This window comes from Rattus rattus, chromosome 13, assembly GCF_011064425.1.
Source record: "Rattus rattus isolate New Zealand chromosome 13, Rrattus_CSIRO_v1, whole genome shotgun sequence".
Classification (NCBI taxonomy): Eukaryota; Metazoa; Chordata; class Mammalia; order Rodentia; family Muridae; genus Rattus; species Rattus rattus.
Genome location: NC_046166.1, coordinates 68,654,192 through 68,672,574, shown reverse-complemented (window position 1 = coordinate 68,672,574; position 18,383 = coordinate 68,654,192). Strand labels below are relative to the sequence as shown.

The 18,383-nt window shown below is 45.4% G+C and overlaps 1 pseudogene; it reads right to left on the bottom strand.

Moving 5' to 3' along the window:
• Nucleotides 1-5,210: 5,210 nt before the first annotated feature.
• Nucleotides 5,211-6,554, bottom strand: LOC116914222 (annotated as a pseudogene).
• Between the last annotated feature and the right edge of the window lie 11,829 nt (nucleotides 6,555-18,383).

Sequence of the window (18,383 nt, the reverse complement as noted above, 5' to 3'; positions counted from 1 at the left end):
AAAAATAGAACAACACGAAGCTGCCTTGAGCAATCTGCCCTTCGGGGGGACCTCCATTCTCTTGCTACTTCTCCTCCACCTCCATCAGACCCCTGAATTATACAGAGAGGAGCATGTTGTCCTTTAAGAGGCTCCACCCAACAGCTGACAGATACAGACATCCACACCAAACAGTGGATGAAGCTTGGGAACTCTTGTTGGAAGAGCAGGAGGAAGGATTGTGGGCCTGGAAGGGGATGGGAATTCCACAGGAAGACCAGCAGAGTCAACCAACCTAGACCCTTGGGCTCTCAGAATCTGAGCCACCACCCAAAGAACATATACTGGCTGGACCTAGGCTTCCTTACACATATGTAACAGATGTGCAGCTTGACCATCATGTGGAACAGGGGCTATCCCAAAAGCTGTTGCCTGTGTGGGATATGTCCTTCTAGCTGGGCTGCCTTGTTTGCCTTAGTGGAAGAGGAGGTGCTTAGCCTTGTTAAGATTTGGGGTCTCAGGGTGGGGGATAATCAGGGAGGCCCTGCCCATTCACAGGAGGAGGGGCTGGGGGCTGGGAGAGGGACTGTAGAGGGAGTGATAGGGAGGGGGCGGTGAGCAGGATATAAAGTGAGTAAGTAAACAAAATCAAATTAAAATAAAAAATAGAATAACACTTACTTCTAAGCTCTGTAATAGGCAAGGACATAAATGAGTCTTAAGGAGATGTGTGAGATCCCACATGTGTGAGATCCCACATCTGTGAGCTCTGTGGAGGTTGAGGGGGAGAAAGGGAAGGAGAGTCACTTCAGTCTTTGCAGGCTTAGAATATGTTTAATTAAATAAAAAAACAATAAAACTACTGTACTGTGATGGCTCGGAGTGTGTTTATAAATGCCCCCAAATCTGTACTGAACACTTGTCAACTGCAAAAACATAGAGAATGAGAGGTGACATTTTCCACAGCTCATCGGGCACATTGCCAGTGCTGGCAATGCTCTTAGCTCCTCTAGAGATAATTTCTTCTGTTTTCTCATGTGTGATGTCTTCAGGTTGGGTCAGGAAACCTGGGCTTAGTCCTGGGAAGCCAGAAACTCCTCCATTGTGGACAGGGACTTCTGTGCAAACGTGTACAGTAACTGTGCGAGCAGACGTGGGTCTTGACAGCCGTTCTGGAGGGCTCAGAGACAGGAGCAGGGTTCCCCAAGCACTGAGCTGAAAGGGCTTTGTGTCCCACACAAAGAGAGCAATAGGCCAAGCTGTGCACCCTGTAAGTGTCTCTGATCCTCTGGCTTCAGACTTCAGTGTGCACGTTCGCTGTAGCTCTTACCGCAGTGGCTCGGCCGTGGAACCATCCTAGGTCTCCATCGACAGAGGAAAGAAACAGCAAATATGATTCAGAGACACAATAGAATCTTTCAGGTATAGCTGAGAATGAAGTTGCGTCATGAGCCGGAAGTGGATAGAACCATTCAGAGAATTAGGTCAAACCTAGGCAGGAACCACACATTTTCACTCATTTGTGGGTTCTACATTTTATGTTGATGTATAAAAATCATGTATGTACCCATGACATGTAAAGGGAAACAAGACTGTTTGGGGATCCATGGGGGGAGTACTGGGAGGGGGTTATGAAAAAGGCTGGGATAGCCAAGGACAGAAGCCCCTGAAGGACCACAAAAGTCCATTATATACTTGCACGGAAATGGCTATATGTAACACAGAATAATAAAATGAAAAAAAAAGTATAAGAAAAAAAAAAAAACAAAGAGGAAAAAGTTGGATAGATCTATGCTCCCAGACCTGACTGCTCATAGAACACTGTTCTGGTTTCACTCCGCTGACACTGAAACTAGGTTGAGGCCACTGATGACAACCCTATCCAAGGGCTGAAAAGCATGAGTGTCTTCAATGGTGGCTCTCTTGTAGAACTACCAACAGGTGTCACATGCAAATGGATGTCATCCTAGCGACTGTCCCACACCCCTTCAGAGTGAAGTAGGCAATAAGAAAGCCATCCTGACCCAGCAGCAGCTGGGAACAACACATTCGTACATCTCTATTGATGATGTAGATTGGAACAAACGAAATGGTTCCTGGTGCTGATTTAGAGACCTCAGAGTCATGAGATGGGGGTGGGGAGATCTGCCATTAGGCCAGAGTTGTCTCTCCTCAGTAGCTGTGGTTAGTTGTCTGCTCCATACTAAGAGAACTGCTGTTGGAGCAGGCCTGTGTGGGGTAACCTCTAACATTACTCTTCATCCTTGCCATAACTCCTCCCCCCTCCCAACCCACCCCTGTGTGTGTGTGTGTGCATGAGAGCACAGATACTCTGGTTTTGCATTTCTGTGTGAAGGTCAGAAGTTGACCTTGGGTGTCTTTTTCCATTGCTCTGTACATTATTGTTTGAGACAGGTCTACAGCTAGGCCTGCTACTCACTGGAAGGTTATCCTGTCTGACCAGCGAGCAGTATTGTCTTAGTTAGGGTTTCATTGCTGTGAACAGACACCATGACCCAAGCAACTCTTATAAAGGCAAACATTTCATTGGGCTGGCTTACAGTTTCAGAGGTTCAGTCCATTATCGTCATGGCAGGAAGCACGGCGGCAGACAGACATGGTGCCGGGGGAGGAGCTGAGAGCTCTACACCTGATCTGAAGGCAACCAAAAGGAGATCCTCTGTTCCACATTGGGCAGAGCTTGAGTGCTAGGAGTCCTCAAAGCCTGCCTACACAGTGACACACTTCCTTTAACAAGGCCACACCTATACTAACAAGGCCACACCTCCTAATCGTGCCATTTCCCATGGGCCAAGCATATTTAAATCACCACTTGTGACTTGACATCATCAATGTCCTTTTACATGGACATTGGGGCTATAAACTCAGATCTTCAGGCTTGCATGGCAGACACGTGCCAACTGAGCCATTCATTTCCTCAACCCCATCCATCCACTTTCATTCTAATGGTCTAGGATAACCACGAAGAGTCTCATTACACTGGATTCAGCTAAGCTACTTTTCCAAGAGTCTCTAGGTGCTGGAGAATGGTGCTTGCAACCCTACAGCATAAGCCAGCAGGTGACTTCGGTGTCTTAGCTCCTTTCTTGATAGCAGCTATGGATGGGTCTTAGAGCAACTCTGGCTTGTCTCCAACTCTCTTTTCCTCCCTCCCTTCCTCCCCCCTCCCCCTCTCTCTGGTCATCCCCTCCTCTACAGGCAGGGTGCCAGCACAACTGGGAAGCATCTATGCCAGAGATTGGTATTCCCTGGCCACTGTGGTTTCAGTCCTAAAGATTCTTGGGTTTATTCCATATATTCCTTTGCTAAAGGATACATCTTTTCATCGTATACACCAAGATACTCCTGCTGGCATGGAATGGTAGGTGACAGAGTTTGGATCAGTATGACAGGGGCGTGTGTGTGTGTGTGTGTGTGTGTGTGTGTGTGTGTGTACACACTCAGTTTGGGAGTTAATGAGTGAGGTTGGGCCTACTTTCCTGAGAACTCAAGACAATCCTCAAGGAGAACCTGGCCTTCCCAGACACTACGGAGGACTTTTAAAGGATGGGTTAAATCATCCTTACTCCTTGAACTGAGAATGGGGTCCCTGTTGGAGGAATTAGAGAAAGGATTGAAGGAGCTGAAGGGGCTTGCAACCCCATAAGAACAATAATACCAACCAACCAGGGCTCCCAGGGACTAAACCACTACCCAAAGAGTACACATGGACTAACCCATGGCTCCAACTGCATGTGCAGCAGAGGATGTGGCCTTATTGGGCATTAATGGGAGGAGAAGCCCTTGGTCCTGCCAAGGCTGGACGCCCCCAGTGTGGGGAATGTTGTGGGGGGGCAGGAAATGGGGTAGCTGGGGAGGAGGAACACCCTTATAGAAGAAGGGGAGGTGTGATGAGCTAGGGGGCTTATGTCCAGGAAACCAGGAAAGGGAATAACATTTGAAATGTAAACAAAAAAAAAATCCAATTAAAAAAAATCATCCTTTCTCCTTTAGCTTACTTTTTGCTTTAAAACATTGGGTGGGGTTGATCTTTGGGTTTCCCATTTGAACTCTTTTGTGACCTGTGTGTTTTGAGAGGAAGTACCAAAACATACAGATGGCCGATTTCCTTGACTGCATCTGTGTATGGTCTCATCAGACACAGAAATTAATTGCCTTTGAGCATCAGTCCAAGTAAAATGAGTGAACATTCAGTGTCATCCATCTAAGGCAGGGAGCAGACCCAACTGCAAAGGACAATGTCCTCTCAGCCAGGTACAATTCAGTAAAGCAAAAATTATAGCCATGGCGATGGAGAGACATTCCAGGAAGCACTCTGTCAGAGATATATCTCAGTTTATGGGTAGCAATCTGGGAAGGGAGATGTTGGGAGGAACATGAGGTAGGAGCTCATGGTAGCCAAAACTGCCAGGAAAGATCTAGCCCCTGAGGTCCAGCAGATAAGAGTCCTAAGGGTGGGATGAGATAGAAATCTAGAGACCACAGAGGGCGTTGGATTGTCTGGAGGTAATCATTTCAGTAGCTGAATAGAAGAGTTGTTATGTGACGCCTGGTGTGGCATGGGGGTAACTTATAACCAAACCATGGCCATAAAATACCTCAGCTCACTAGACACAGGGACAGCACCCAGTGTGATTAATAATTACCCAAGTGAAAGCTCCTTATCTTCTACCTACAGGGGCAGGAGCAGTCCTAACCCTGGTGCTAGCCCAGGTGAGGTTTCTTATTCTGAAGAAAGGAGCATTTTTTAGGGGAGCACAGTAAGATTAAGATTTCTTTCTTTAAAAAAAAAATTTCATTGTTAAAAAAAAAACCGTAACTTTATTCCTAAGTTTTAATTGTTAAAAAGTATTTTTGGAGCCAAGGATGCTCTTTAAAGGAGTTATTTTTTTCCAAAGAACCAAGACAAAGAAGCCAGGTTAATGACATAATTCTATATGACGTATGTATTGGAGTTGTGCCTTTTCTACAACACTGGATTAAATAAACTTTTCTGAAGTATCATTTTATCTCAGCCTGGGATGCCTAATAATTTCCTGTTTTCCCTTTTGTGTCCATGAGGACTCAAACCATTTTCTTCTCCTAATCTTCTATGCAACCAACCACACCTCCACCTAGAGCCCTAATCAGATTTCCAAGTCCCCTAGGGATTAAGTCTTCCCTCACTGAAAGCATGGGTAGAGAAAATAACAATTCTCTGCATAAAGGCACTAGAGTACTTAGATTAAAGAGTCCATCCGGAGATATACTGTCAGGTTCTCCTTTTCTTCCTCCGTGAAGTTTCAGGTCCTTAACACGAATCGGTGACCCGCACCAGATTTGCTTGAGTATCCACATATGATAAAGGAAAGCGAAGTCCGTAGATATGTTTCCACCTCTCTCCCCATCATGGGCGTCTGTCTCTCGTTCTTTAGAGAATGGTAGATGTAAACCATCTCTGTTGAGCTTCATCAGATTGGTTCTGATCTGGCCCTACTGTGAGGACAATGCAGTCTTTAAACTGCAGTCTCACTGTGCTGTCCAACCTTGGCAACTTTTCACCTGGGTCCATCGTCTCCGTTCCATTTCCCACATAGAAAGTGGGGAGTCTGTGCACAATGAAGTCCTTCTTCGTATCTGATGACAGCAGTTCTTTTCTGCCCTCGAGCTGGTCTGCAAGAGTCCCCAGAAAGCCACTCAACTTCCCTGTTACATCGGCTGGGGTTTCCACATTCAAGGGCATTCCAGTCCTCAGTGCCACATCTTCCTTTGCAAAGTCAAATACAAGCCCTGAAATGGAATCCAAAAGGCAGTCTCCCAATGGAGACTCTGGTAGGTGCTAATAGTCAGGTGAACAGAAGGGGCCGGGCCTGAAGGAGTTTCTGCCTGATGAATGGTCCCTCTGGGGAAGTACAATAGATCACCAGGCTTCAGCAAGAAGTCATGTGTTGGTGTGCCAATCCAGTCCTCAGGTTCCACACTGTACTTATGCACCAGGGACACAGTTAGGGAGTACAGGTACCAGTGTTTCTTTCCCTCCAGCTGCAGGATAAAAACCTTGATGTAGAGGGAGGCCCTGAGATCCTGCCAGAGTCATGTACACATTGGGGACTACTCAGGAGTCATTCTAGCTTTTTCTGTATCCTCCAGGGCTCTCCCTTAAACCTCTGTGGCAAAACTGAACTGTTGCCCATTTCTGATCAACGCTTTTCTCAGCTGAAGGAACTGTGCTTTGCGTTCCTTATTCAAAACCTTCTTCCTATGGATGCACCGGCCGACATTGATGTCTCTTCAAGAGTACAGCCCTTGGTTGCAGAGACTCTTCAGACCTGAGAGGCTCAACAGAGACTGGTAATATGAGGCCAGCAAAGGGTCATCCCTCTAAATGAGAAGGGGTTCTTCTTCCCAGAATTCCTTGACAAAAGTCTTTGATGGGTGAGATTAAACTTTCAAAGAAACCACTGGGGCTGTCAGAGTTTGATACAGAAAGCGTATCAGGTAGCTCCTCCTTCACCTGCTTGCAAGGAACAGACTTCTTCATTCTCATCCCCCGTGGGCTTCATTTTCTTTGGCATTGTTCACAAGTATGGAGAAATGCAAACCCGGCATGGCCTCTTGTGTCTCCTCTGCAAGTTGACTGGGCTACAGCGTGGAGCAAGATTAACATTTCTAACGAGGTCACCTCACCAGGATCTTGGGACAGTCTGCTTTTAAAATGGATGTTGGTGAGACATCAACACCATACAAGACTTACTATGACCATGAGACAGACCAAGGGGGAGGTGTTAGCCATCTCTCGCAGCACCATGAGAGAGTATCGGCCAGGAAGAACCTAAGGGGGCAGGGTCTAGTTTGGGTCACAATTGCAGAAGTGCCAGTCATTCTGGCAGGCAAAACTCGTGGCGGTGGGAGTGCAACTGAGCTCTTCATGTCCTATGGTGTGTTAGAAAGCAAAGAGAAAAGATTCAGGCCGGGGCAGGTACAGCTTGGGATCCTACTTGTACCAGCCAGAGCCCATCTCCCAAGAGCTCCATGGCCTCATAAAATAGTACTGCAAGACAGAGAATGTGCCTGTTAGGGATGTTTAAGACTCTTTTTAGACATTTTAGACATTTAGACAAACCACACATAATGTGTGTTGTTAGAATGCTCACACACAGTTTAATAAGCTTGTATAAACAGATCAGGGCATCAGAGTGGTGCATCTGAAGAGATGGCCAGAAAACATTCAAAGTTAATTAGGCTGCTTAATCAAAGTGTAACTTTCTACGCGATATCTGATGAGTCGTATGCTAGACACCCTTTATTGAGAATCCGCTATTGAGTGGGAATGGAGACTAAGTGGGCAGCTAGCACACGAGATGGTCTTCCTTCCACAGCAGCTATACGTGGGTCCTCCTCCCGTGGAGGACGTGCCCCAGGGAGTCGACAGATCATCCACTCCAGACAGAAATCTATGTGTCTCATCAGGGCTAGCTCATCACCCATTCATCCAAGAGTGTGAAGACAGGACACTCAACAGGAAAACAGTAAATATTTCAACGCAGAGAGGATGTTAGGTTTTCAGAAGGGGGATCTGCCTCAAAGGTGCTGATCTTGGTCACTGGGCTAGAGTGAGTTCACATGTCTTTGGTTTTGTCTGGTAGAGCCATTGTGAACAAAGCTCCTGTGGCAAATAGCTTGGTCCTCTCGAATGGCCTGGCCCTTACCTCAGCTCCAGTGTTGAAACTTCCCTTGTATACCCTGCTTCCATAGTTCTCCTCGGTTCAGCATGATAGATAAACTTGAACAGACGTTAACAGTCTGGTTAGCTGAGCAGGATTCTAAGGGTTAGAGTTCCCATTAGTTATAAACTATGTCTCCACAAACTACGTTCTGCCAGTAAAGAAAATCATATGAAGTTCGTGGTTTGTGTGAGGCTTTGTGGGGCCGATCTCTCTTGCCCACGGAGAGGTGAGTTCTAGCTTCTGATCTGCACTTTGCTCGAAGCCACTAAAGCAAGACAACCCAGCACTCTGAATTCACGTCTGACAGCTAGCGGGTCCCTGTTCCGAGTCAGAGTTAGGAAGGCACTACCAAACTGATAAAAAATTAATAGAACAGGAGCGGAGATTCCTGTCAGAGTTCAGCAGACATTTCAAATAGCTGCGTAACAATAGTTCCATTTGATGAGAGAATTGCCTGACATTCTGCTGCTTAGCCTCCCACGGTGGTGCCATTCATTTTCTTGTGAAGTTGTCAGTCTACAGTGTGTGGTTTATCAGGCACAGCACGATCTCTGTGTTCTGTGAAGTACAGTGTGTCTTCACATCGCAGCGCTGAACATCGGCCTTTCTATCTACATGCGAGAACCATGCAGACACTGTAATTAGTGAGGTTCATCCATGCACAGTAATTTGTATTGCTTTTCTTTTATTGTAGGCAATTTCTTCTCAGGTGTGTGTGTGTGTGTGTGTGTGTGTGTGTGTGTGTGTGTGAGAGAGAGAGAGAGAGAGAGAGAGAGATAAAGAAAGGGAGAGAGAGAATGTGTATTTGTGTGTACGTGTGTGTGTGAGAGAGAGAGAGAGAGAGAGACAAAGAGAGAGAGAATGTGTGTGTGTGTGAGAGAGAGAGAATGTGTATGTGTGTGTCTATGTGTGTGCGTGTGTGAGAGAGTGAGAAAGAGAGAGAGAGAAAGAGAGAAAGAGAGAGAGAATGTGTGTGTGAGAGAGAGAAAGAGAGAAAGAGAATTGTATGCGTGTGTGTCTATGTGAGAGAGAGATGGGGGGAAGATATAGAAAGGGAGAGAAAGAATGTGTATGTGCGTGTGTGTGTGTGTGTGAGAGAGAGAGAATATGTGTATGTGTGTGTCTGTGTGTGTGTGTGAGAGAGAGAATATGCATGTGTGTGTGTGAGAAAGAGAGAGAGAATGTGTATGTGTGTGTGTGTGTGTGTGTGTGTGTGTGTGTGAATGTGTGTGTGTAAGCAGGCTAGAGCTAGAGATTGACTTTATGTGTCCGACACCCTCTACCTTGTTTGTACTGACAGGGTCTCCCACTGTCATGGAGTTCCTGTCAAGTAGGCTAGGCTGGCCAGTAAGACCTAGAGATCCTCTTGTCTCTGCCTCCTCAGTGCTGGGATTACAAACACGGCAGCCACCACATCTGGCTTTTATGGGGACGTAACTCAGGTCCTTATGCTTGTACCCCAAATGCTTTACTGACTGAGCTATCGCTCAGTCTCGGTGAAATTAAGCGCTCTCTGTCGATATTTACTTTTAACAGAGGCATGGAGAGAGTCAGGCAAGCATTCACTTATTTAAACTGGCTAGCAGAAGCTTATTAGCAAAAGCAGCAGAGGCAGCTGGTGGAAGGGAGTGGATGACGTACAGAAATAGCATTGGAGAGCCAATATCTTCATAGAATTCTCTCCTTAGCAAATGTAGAAATGGTATTTAATTGGCATTGAATTAGATGTAATCCTCTAGTTACGACATGGAGGAAAGGGAGTTACAAGTTGTAGACCAGTTTGGGGCATGTGGCATGATCTTGTTTCAAATGATGAACAACTCCCCTGTCAAGTAGGCCACTCTCTAGGTGTTTTACCGTTTGTATGTAGGTTTCCATCTGTGAATGCTGATGTTCTAATTACTTACACATCTGAAACTATAGTTTGAACATAACATGAAGCTTCCCTTTATAAACTTCAAGAACCCTAGAGCTAAGGAGATAGCTTGGCTGGCATGCTCACCATACAAACATGAGAACCTGGGTACCGTTTCCCAGAACACTTTTAACAAGTCTTGGTTTAGTGGCCTGTGCCTACAACCCCAGTACTCAGAGGCAGACACAGGAGGACCCCTGGGCCTTGCTGGCTAACCAGATTTGCTAAATCCATGAGCTTTGTGTTCAGTGAAAGACTCTGTCTCAAAAAAAGAGAGTGGAGATTTATTGAGAATGGCACTTGATATTGACCTCTGGCCTCTATACATACATGCACCTAACATACATGCACATGCATATGAACATGTATGCTCATATGAGAGTTTGGCATAGGTATTGTAAGTTGTAGCATCCTGGGATGTTTGCTTAACAGATCTTTATATTTTCTTACCTTTAAAACTAGGGTAAGAAGTGAGTTTATTATACGGGGCGACAAAGGACTGGGAGGAAATGAGCACTGTTTTTCTTGAGGACATTTGGCATAGATGTGATGATGGTGATAATTATGACAGTGCTGGTGACTTGCAGAGTCATAATGGTGGTGATGGCAGTAATGATGACATGGTGATGACACAGTGACATCGCTCACAGGGGTGAGGATGATGGCATTGTTATCGGTGGTGATGATGATGGTGGTGATGCTGTTGGTGGTGACGGTGATGCTGAAGGCAATATTGATGGTGCAGTACACTGGTGGTGATGATGATGGTGCTGATGGTGGCATGATTGCCAGCGAAGGCGATGATACTGATGACTGTCGAGATGGTGATAATGGTGGTGATAGTGAATGTGGCAGTGATGTTAATAGCGATGACGATGATGATGATTCTAATGGAGATGATGAAGAAGATGACGATAATGTTGATACTTTTTATGATGAAGAGGTTGCTGGAGATGATGGTGAAGATGAGGGTGATGGCTCTTGATAGTGATGTGAGTGATTGCTATCATCATGGCAATAATTTCCCCTCCCCTCCCACAGGATACCAACGGTTACTTCCTTAAGATCGTATCATGTGGGGGTTGGGGATTTAGCTCAGTGGTAGAGCGCTTGCCTAGGAAGCACAAGGCCCTGGGTTCGGTCCCCAGCTCCGAAAAAAAAAAAAAAAAAGATCGTATCATGCATCTTCTTAATATGGGGGTTATGAAGAACAGAAGCTCATCCCCCAGAAGTAAAAATGACAGCCATAGCAAGGGTCCCTCAGAGTGAGCCAGAGACACGGAAGTGTGCCCACAGGGACGAGGCATAGCATGTACCATCTGCCCACTAGGATGTTATCTAGCAGCTGAGTTCCTTTTGTGACAGAATATTTTTATTGTAAAAGACAGACAATGGCTGTGATTTCTAACACATTAACAGAAGAAAATGGAGAGGACTGTGAGCAATTAGCTCATTGTAGCATGCTCTGTGCAGATCTGTGCAGCTCACTTTTCTCAGGGGGGAGAGAGCACTCTCGACCACACCACACTTAACCTTTTCTCATTCCATTTACCAAGTCCAGCTTTACAATAGATGCTCTTGCCTGGATCTAACCTGCTTTGTCTTCTGGTCTCAAGGAGAAACTCTGTATATTTATTTCCCTGATACGGTATTTTAATTTACCTCAGTAAGTGCTTAGTTACTCAGCTACTTTTGAATTTAAACTCCCTCCACTTTAGCTACAGGGACATTTCTATAAAAACATTGTATACTTTCAGCCCCTGGAGGCTATCCTACCCTGTCAGGGTACTAAGTAATGTCCATCAAATTCGGGAGACAAGGCAGGTCTGGATTGTTTTTTGATCCTATGAGGATTAAGGATGGTGTTTTCTATACAGAAGCTGGGGACCGAAAACAGCTTCAGGGCATGCTACAAGTCATTGCTTTCTCTAGAAACTAAAGGAGATCCAATCTCGCATGGGTCAGTGTCTAGGAGGGCGTTCACAGTCCTTGGAGCAGGGAGGGTTTTCATTTACTCTCAGGCCCTCTTTCACAGCACCACGGTCCTCTGTGCTGGTCCTGGTCTTCCTCCACAGCAGGAAATAGGTGGCACGGGGGTGGTGGTGAATTCTTTCCCTCCTTGCCCCTTCCTCGCCCCCTCTCTTTTTCATTTATATGGGGGGTTGTCTTTGGTGCTTCAACCTGAAGTTTTTTCTGTGAGGGAGAATCTTCCTTTTCAGACAAAGCTACACCATGTAGAGGAGACAGCAGCTGAAAAGATGAGCTGCTTCTGTAAGTCTCCCAACCAGCGACCCCTCCACTCACAACTTCTACTCACGACCATCAGGGTGGGCTTTCTGTGAACTGTTGTGTAGCCAGACGTTGCTGGGTGTGCCTCGGTGTTCCTGATGGTGTGGTTAGGAGCCCCGCCCCCAACCCCCAGGCTTTATCCTGCCCACTGGCTGCTTGGTGACTTTCTTACCATTCAGAGTCTTTTCTGGGGACCCCACAGAAATAGAGCTGTCCTGGATGGCTGGAGAAGGCACATTCAAATGAACTAGGCGGCACAATTCCGTAGGTCTCCTCCTCCTCCTTTTCTCTCTATTGAGCTGTTTGTTTAATCACCTCTGCTATGAATTATGGGATTTTTTTTGTATTAGATTGCGTACCCTGACTTCTGTCTGCACAGCTCTCTTCTGCTGTCTGGGGAACAGCGACAGTGGCTGGCTTTACGCTTCTCTTCAAGTTCACAGAGACTTTAAATGCTGCAAATTAATATGCTGAATTAAAAAAATAGAATGAAATGATTAAAATGCCATTAAAACGATCTATAAATCTCTCACTTTAAGGAAGGGCAGCACACATAATGCATTATCGTCACCATATAAGTGGGAATAATTAGTTTCACTCCAATTAAAGCTTGAGTTATGAGTATACTGCAGCCTGATACATTGGTATTTTTAGGAAGGCAATAAAAGGCAGGAAGAAAGTATCTCGAGAGAGGCCTCTCTCCAGAGCTGCACCCTGTAGAGGTCATTGCAATAAGAAAGGCCATGGGTTCCCGAAGGGTGGCTGTGTAACCTTAGGACACCAAATGAGAGAGCTTGACCTTGACTGTTCTACTTGTGATGTGGCTACTCACGACAGAAAAACATTCATGCTTCAGAGGAAAATTTCTCAAATTCCTAAAAGGTAAAAGCAACAGCCACAATACTCCACAAGCTTTGTATATCTGACAAAGCGACCTCTGCACTGGGTCTCCACAGGACATAAATATCGGCCACTGATGAAGGAGGTGGAAGCCCCTTACCTGCCTCCTGTGTTTTCCAGGCGTGGGTGAGAACCTGTAATTGAGATGCATGGCAGGCACCCTGAGCCAGGCTGCGTGAGGAGCCTGGCCCCAGAACAAGTGAGCGGAGAGACTGGAGCTGAGGAGAACAGGTTCGCTGGCGCCATTCCTGTTTATTTGGTGTGACCATTCGTCTCGGTTGTCAACCTGACTGCCTCTGGAATCAGCTAAGAAATAAACCGCTGGGTAATTCCTGTAAGAATTTCACTTGATCGGGGTATTTGAAGTAAGAAGGCCCATGCTGGATGTGAGAGGCACCTTCTAGTGGCATCTCGGACAGGAGGAGGTCCCGGGGGAAGCTGGGCTGTTTGCCTGCTTGCCCTCACAGTGTGCTGTCAGACCCATCTACTCTGCTTGTCTGCTTGCGTCTTGCTGTTGAGTCCATCTACTCAGTTGCAGCCATGGTCACTCTTTGGACAACAGAATCCAGCTTCTTTGACCCTCCAGACCGTATCTTGTAAGTCAATCATTCATTCATACACACACACACACACACACACACACACACACACACACATATAGGGTTGTAAGTTTTGTTTCCCTTCATGAGAGAACACATGCTGTTCTGGGATGGTATTTACCCCTATAAATGTTCATGTATGCACACGTGTGCATGTGTGCTCTCGCATGCACACACATGTATAGTTTTAAGTTTGGTTTCCCCTCATGAGAGAACACGCTCCGTGCAGATGCAGTATCCATCTTTGTTTCCCCTTGTGAGAGAACGGCCGCTGTGCCGAGACAGCACTCGCCTTTCTTAGTCTGGTTTCTTTTACTTTGAGCAGTGCTTTGAAGGTCTCGCATCTTTCCTTAGAGATGTGACTTTTGCTGAGCATGGGGGAAATGTCTTTAATATTCTGGTGCCAGTGGTCGGTGCCAGGAAACTTAGTAAGGTTGAGTGGGTTCAGAGACCCCAACACCCAGGCACCCATTAGAGGATGGTAGGCATCTCCCTGCTCCCTACCAGATCCCTGGCCTGGAATGTGTGACCATACTCCCTACATAGGAACATGATCAGTGGTCATGTAGATCAGAACAGTTGTGCTAATGAGGTATCTAGATGGACCTTGATGGTTTAGCTGATAAGCTTCCCTTCCTAGACATTCTTTCCTGCAAAAGGTATTTAATTTCTGGTCCACCCTGAGGAAGTGGATATTTTCCATGATGAACCGTCAGATGAACAGTCAATAAACAGTTTGGAACCAAGAACTTTCTCTCTCATCAAGAACTGCTGTGGGGAACATGGAGGAAGCCTTCATCTACAGCCACATCATCTAAGTCTCCTGCAGAAGGCCCCTCTGAGCTCCCTGAGGAGCTGCTGCTGTCCCCAAGCTAAGCCAGAGTTCCCCTCCCTCCCAGCCCATGGGGTTCTTCATCTTCAGCTCATGGGCTCTCCCTCCTTGTGCTTCCCACAAGCCCAGCACCCAAAGGCATAGAGTAAATGCAGTCTGGCATCACCCATTTCATCTTCCCAATTGGTGTTTCCACATCCCAAGGCAAGGTGGATGGCAGGACTACAGACAAGCTGGAATCAGTCATCACCTCTGACGGGATCTACCCTTAGTCTACTGGGAACAGGGCAGTTTATTGCAGAACATTGTAATGCTGTGGGCTCAGAGACTGTTGGGCAGAGGGGCCCAGGGACTGTTGATGCAATCACAAATGGAGTACCAACAAGAGTAAGGGCAAAGGGTGTGGAGGGTAAGGGGCTGAGTGGGCAGCATGTGAGTGGGCATCCTCCATGGCAGAGGCTCCTGGAGAGGAGGCTGGGGACAAGCTTATACTTGTCTGATCTGCTTGGTGCTGCCTTCCTGGGCACCTCTAATCTGGATGATGGCAGCCTGCATGGCCATGACATTTATTACCCATAAACCCTTGTTCTAAAATGATACCAGGTACCTTGTGAGTCACAGTGAGTGACTTTTAAAGAGAGAACCATTACCTCAGGGGCCTGGGCCAAAATGAAGGCCCTGTGGGTGAGTCCTCAACAGGAAGCCTTTTCATGGTACAGAGGATGTGATGTGCTCACTGAAGTATAGCCAAAAAATGCAAACAAAGGACAGACACATAAAAACTCAATTAATTTAATTAGAATCAAATAAAGGGTGCCGGGAGAGGCCTCAGCGCAAGGCCTGGCAGGTTGTAATGGCCAAGAATGATTAAAATTTACTGAGAAGTTACTGTGCTGCTCTCTGGTTTGGGCTTTCTAAATCTGGTAACACTTGATGCAAAGAACAATATAAAGAATAATGCTGACATTTGTTGGTTTACTGTAACTCACATATAGTACATATATATGTATATATACAGTGTATGTGTAATATATATGTATATGATGAATATATAGGACATATGTATATGCATGAGTATGTGTAATGTATATGTATAGGTATATATGTATGTGTGTGCACCACAGTGAACACACACATGTATAAGTATGTATGTATGTGTATGTATATGATCTATGTGATGGGGCCAAAGCAATTATTTGTACCCTTACCATGTTTTTCTTGAACTGTCACACTGTCACACTGGCACCCTGAAGACTGAAGGACCTAAAGGCGGAACCGAGTGAATGGTTTCTGGTGCTAGCTTCCATCTAAGTGCCAGGCTGATTCTATTCTGAATGTTGGGACTGTAAATATGGACTCAGCTAGACACCAGAGTCAGTAAATGAGACAGTCATTCACAAAAGAAAGATGAAAACAGATCGGAAGATGGCTTAGTCAGACAGTCCAACTTTGTGCCGTAAGGATTTGTGAAAGCAAAATTTCCACTGGGTGTGGGGGGGAAATCTTAGCACTCAGGAAGCAGAGGCAGGTGGATCTCTCTAAGTTTCAGGTCATCCAGGTTTACACAGCAAGTTCTCAGCCAGCTAGAATTACAGAGCAAGACCGAACGACTTCACCAGTTGGGGTTTGAGATCTGTCCTCACCGAGAAGGGAGCCCGAAAGCTATGAGGGAAGTTGAAGAAAGGTGACAGAGGATCCTGTGAACAGGTTAAAGAAAAACAACTGATATGGCAAAGTGTTCTTGCGGATTCGATTTTATAAATTTAAGGAAAAAGAAAAATTGTACACTAGGAAAGTAAATGGTGCAGATTATCAAGCCAGAGAAGCACGGCTCAGATAATCCCCAGACCCAGAAATGGACATTCAACACTCACATGTGGGTAGGGCGATTCCCACTGAACCGATAGTAGGGTGTCATTGAATACTTACCTAATGGCAAATATACTCATCAGCGGCCATTTGTAATTCTTGCAGGTAAAGATATTGGCCAAATGGCATCTCATGTTATTACCAGAAACAGAAAGTGATAAAACTTATATGTTTTGGTTTTACTTCTATTGCTGTAATAAAATACTTTTATTACAATAACTTAGGCAGAGAAAGGGTTTATTTTAGTTACCTTTCTAGGTTATGGTCCATCCTATCTGGAAGTCAAAGTGGCCCACTTAGAACAGTGATCATACCCACAGTCAAGGGCAGAGAAACGAACACACTCATGCTTATAGCTCATGCTATGTTTATCCACTCTTAGTTCAAGACCCTCTGCCTAAGGAATGATGCCACCCACAGTGGACTAGGTCTTCCTACATTACTTACATTTGTTAGGATATTCCTTACAGATATATCTGCAGCTCGACCTAATGTGGAGAATTTCTTACTGAGACTCTCTTTCTAAGATATTCCAGCTTGTGTCAAGTTGACAAAGCTAGCTGTCATGCTATGCTTTTGAACAATTTAACAAGTTAAATGCCTATGTGTACTATCATGAAGAAATCTACTTCTGAGTAGTATCTACAAAAGATGAGTACCCTGAAAGTCTACAAAAAGGGCACTTATAACAGCCTTGTTCACAGAGACGAAAACAGCCGCTGAGAAGGGGCTTTCTCATCAATGGGGAGCCAAGCACTCTCTAGGATTATGAAGCCTTGAACTGTGTACTCCATCTGTGTCAACTTACTCAGTGCTGATAAGTGAAAGAGAAGGAGAAAATTCTGGAGAGAAATAGCTCACAGACAAGGGTATGCCTGTCCTTTGGAAATCTGCTTGTCGGTAATTGATTGTATTAGCAACTGAGAAATCCAGAGTGGATCGCTTGCAGCTTGCTGTTGGAGGTTACTAGAGGACCTGTGGTCTGTGGGGTGACTGGCTGCTGGTGGGTCTGAGGATCATGGGAAGAGAGGAGGCAAACCAGAAAGCGCCCAGAAATTAGGGGTTCAGTAACACGAACCTCTCAGCCTAGCATTGCAGCTGTGTGGGTGTGCACAGGAACGAAGAGAAAATACGAATGCCTGCAACACTTTTAAATAAGAAAAAGTATGTGAAAATTAGTATAGTTTTATTAAAAATAAAAGAAATAAATCTTACACACCTGCATTTATTTCAGAAAAGTACTCCAAGCTTGCTGTCATAAGGATTAATTCTGATTCGCTATCCAAATACGTCCCTCAGAAATTATTTAGTGGGACAGTTTTCCAGAGTGCAAACAAGCCAACAAAGGAGACAAAAACTAGAGAATTATCACGTTTTTATGTTTAAGTAGAACTTCTTGTTGGTCATGTATGCAGAAAGCAACCAGTGTGGCAACTCCAGGATCGATTATTTTATCCTGTACCTGCCAACCATATGTTTCTTTCCTTCAAGAATATGCACGCATTTCTACGCAGATGCACTAAACTTATTTATACACCTGTCTTCCTTTGAGATTTATGCTAACCCTTGGAGCACAGGGCCAAGGACATTCTGTAGGGGAAATCGTAATTCAACCAGGACAGAAGATATCCTGTAAATTATTTTTGTGACTTGTGTACTGTGATTTCAGCCCAAAGTGAGCAATACCATGTCTGTTACACACAGAAGTGACCAAGAAATATGTCTCAGAAACTGTAAGGCAGCCTCAAGCACATTGCTTCTTTCCAGTGTGAGAAACTATTTTTTTTTTTTGCAATGAAATATTGGAACAGTATGCTGGAAAGCTAGATGGATGGGGAAACTAAAGACTTCTCTTCTGAGTTAAACAAATATGGGTTGGCACACCATGGTGTGGGGGAAAGAGTGGTAGGTATTCAAGAAATAGGCTTACCATGCACAGTGTTCTTCCAATTAGGTATCTAGTCTTGGCATTGAACCCAAGGCAATCGTGAGATCTCCCTTACTCAATTTTAAAAGATGAGATTATTTTCCCAGTGAGGGAGAGGTTTAAATTAAGCTACGGAAGGTTCTTTGCTTATCCCTCTTGGGCTCTGGCCATGTGAAGCCCCTCTTACTGTGTGCACCTTTTCTCACAAGAGGATCGATGGCTTCCAGGCGAGCGCACACTTTCACCCTCATAACCAGCAGTAGTACCCTTCACTCTGCTCTTATGCAAAGCCTCCTTCTATGCACGATGATGACCATGCCTCTGCTCTGCAGGGTCTTAGCTATAG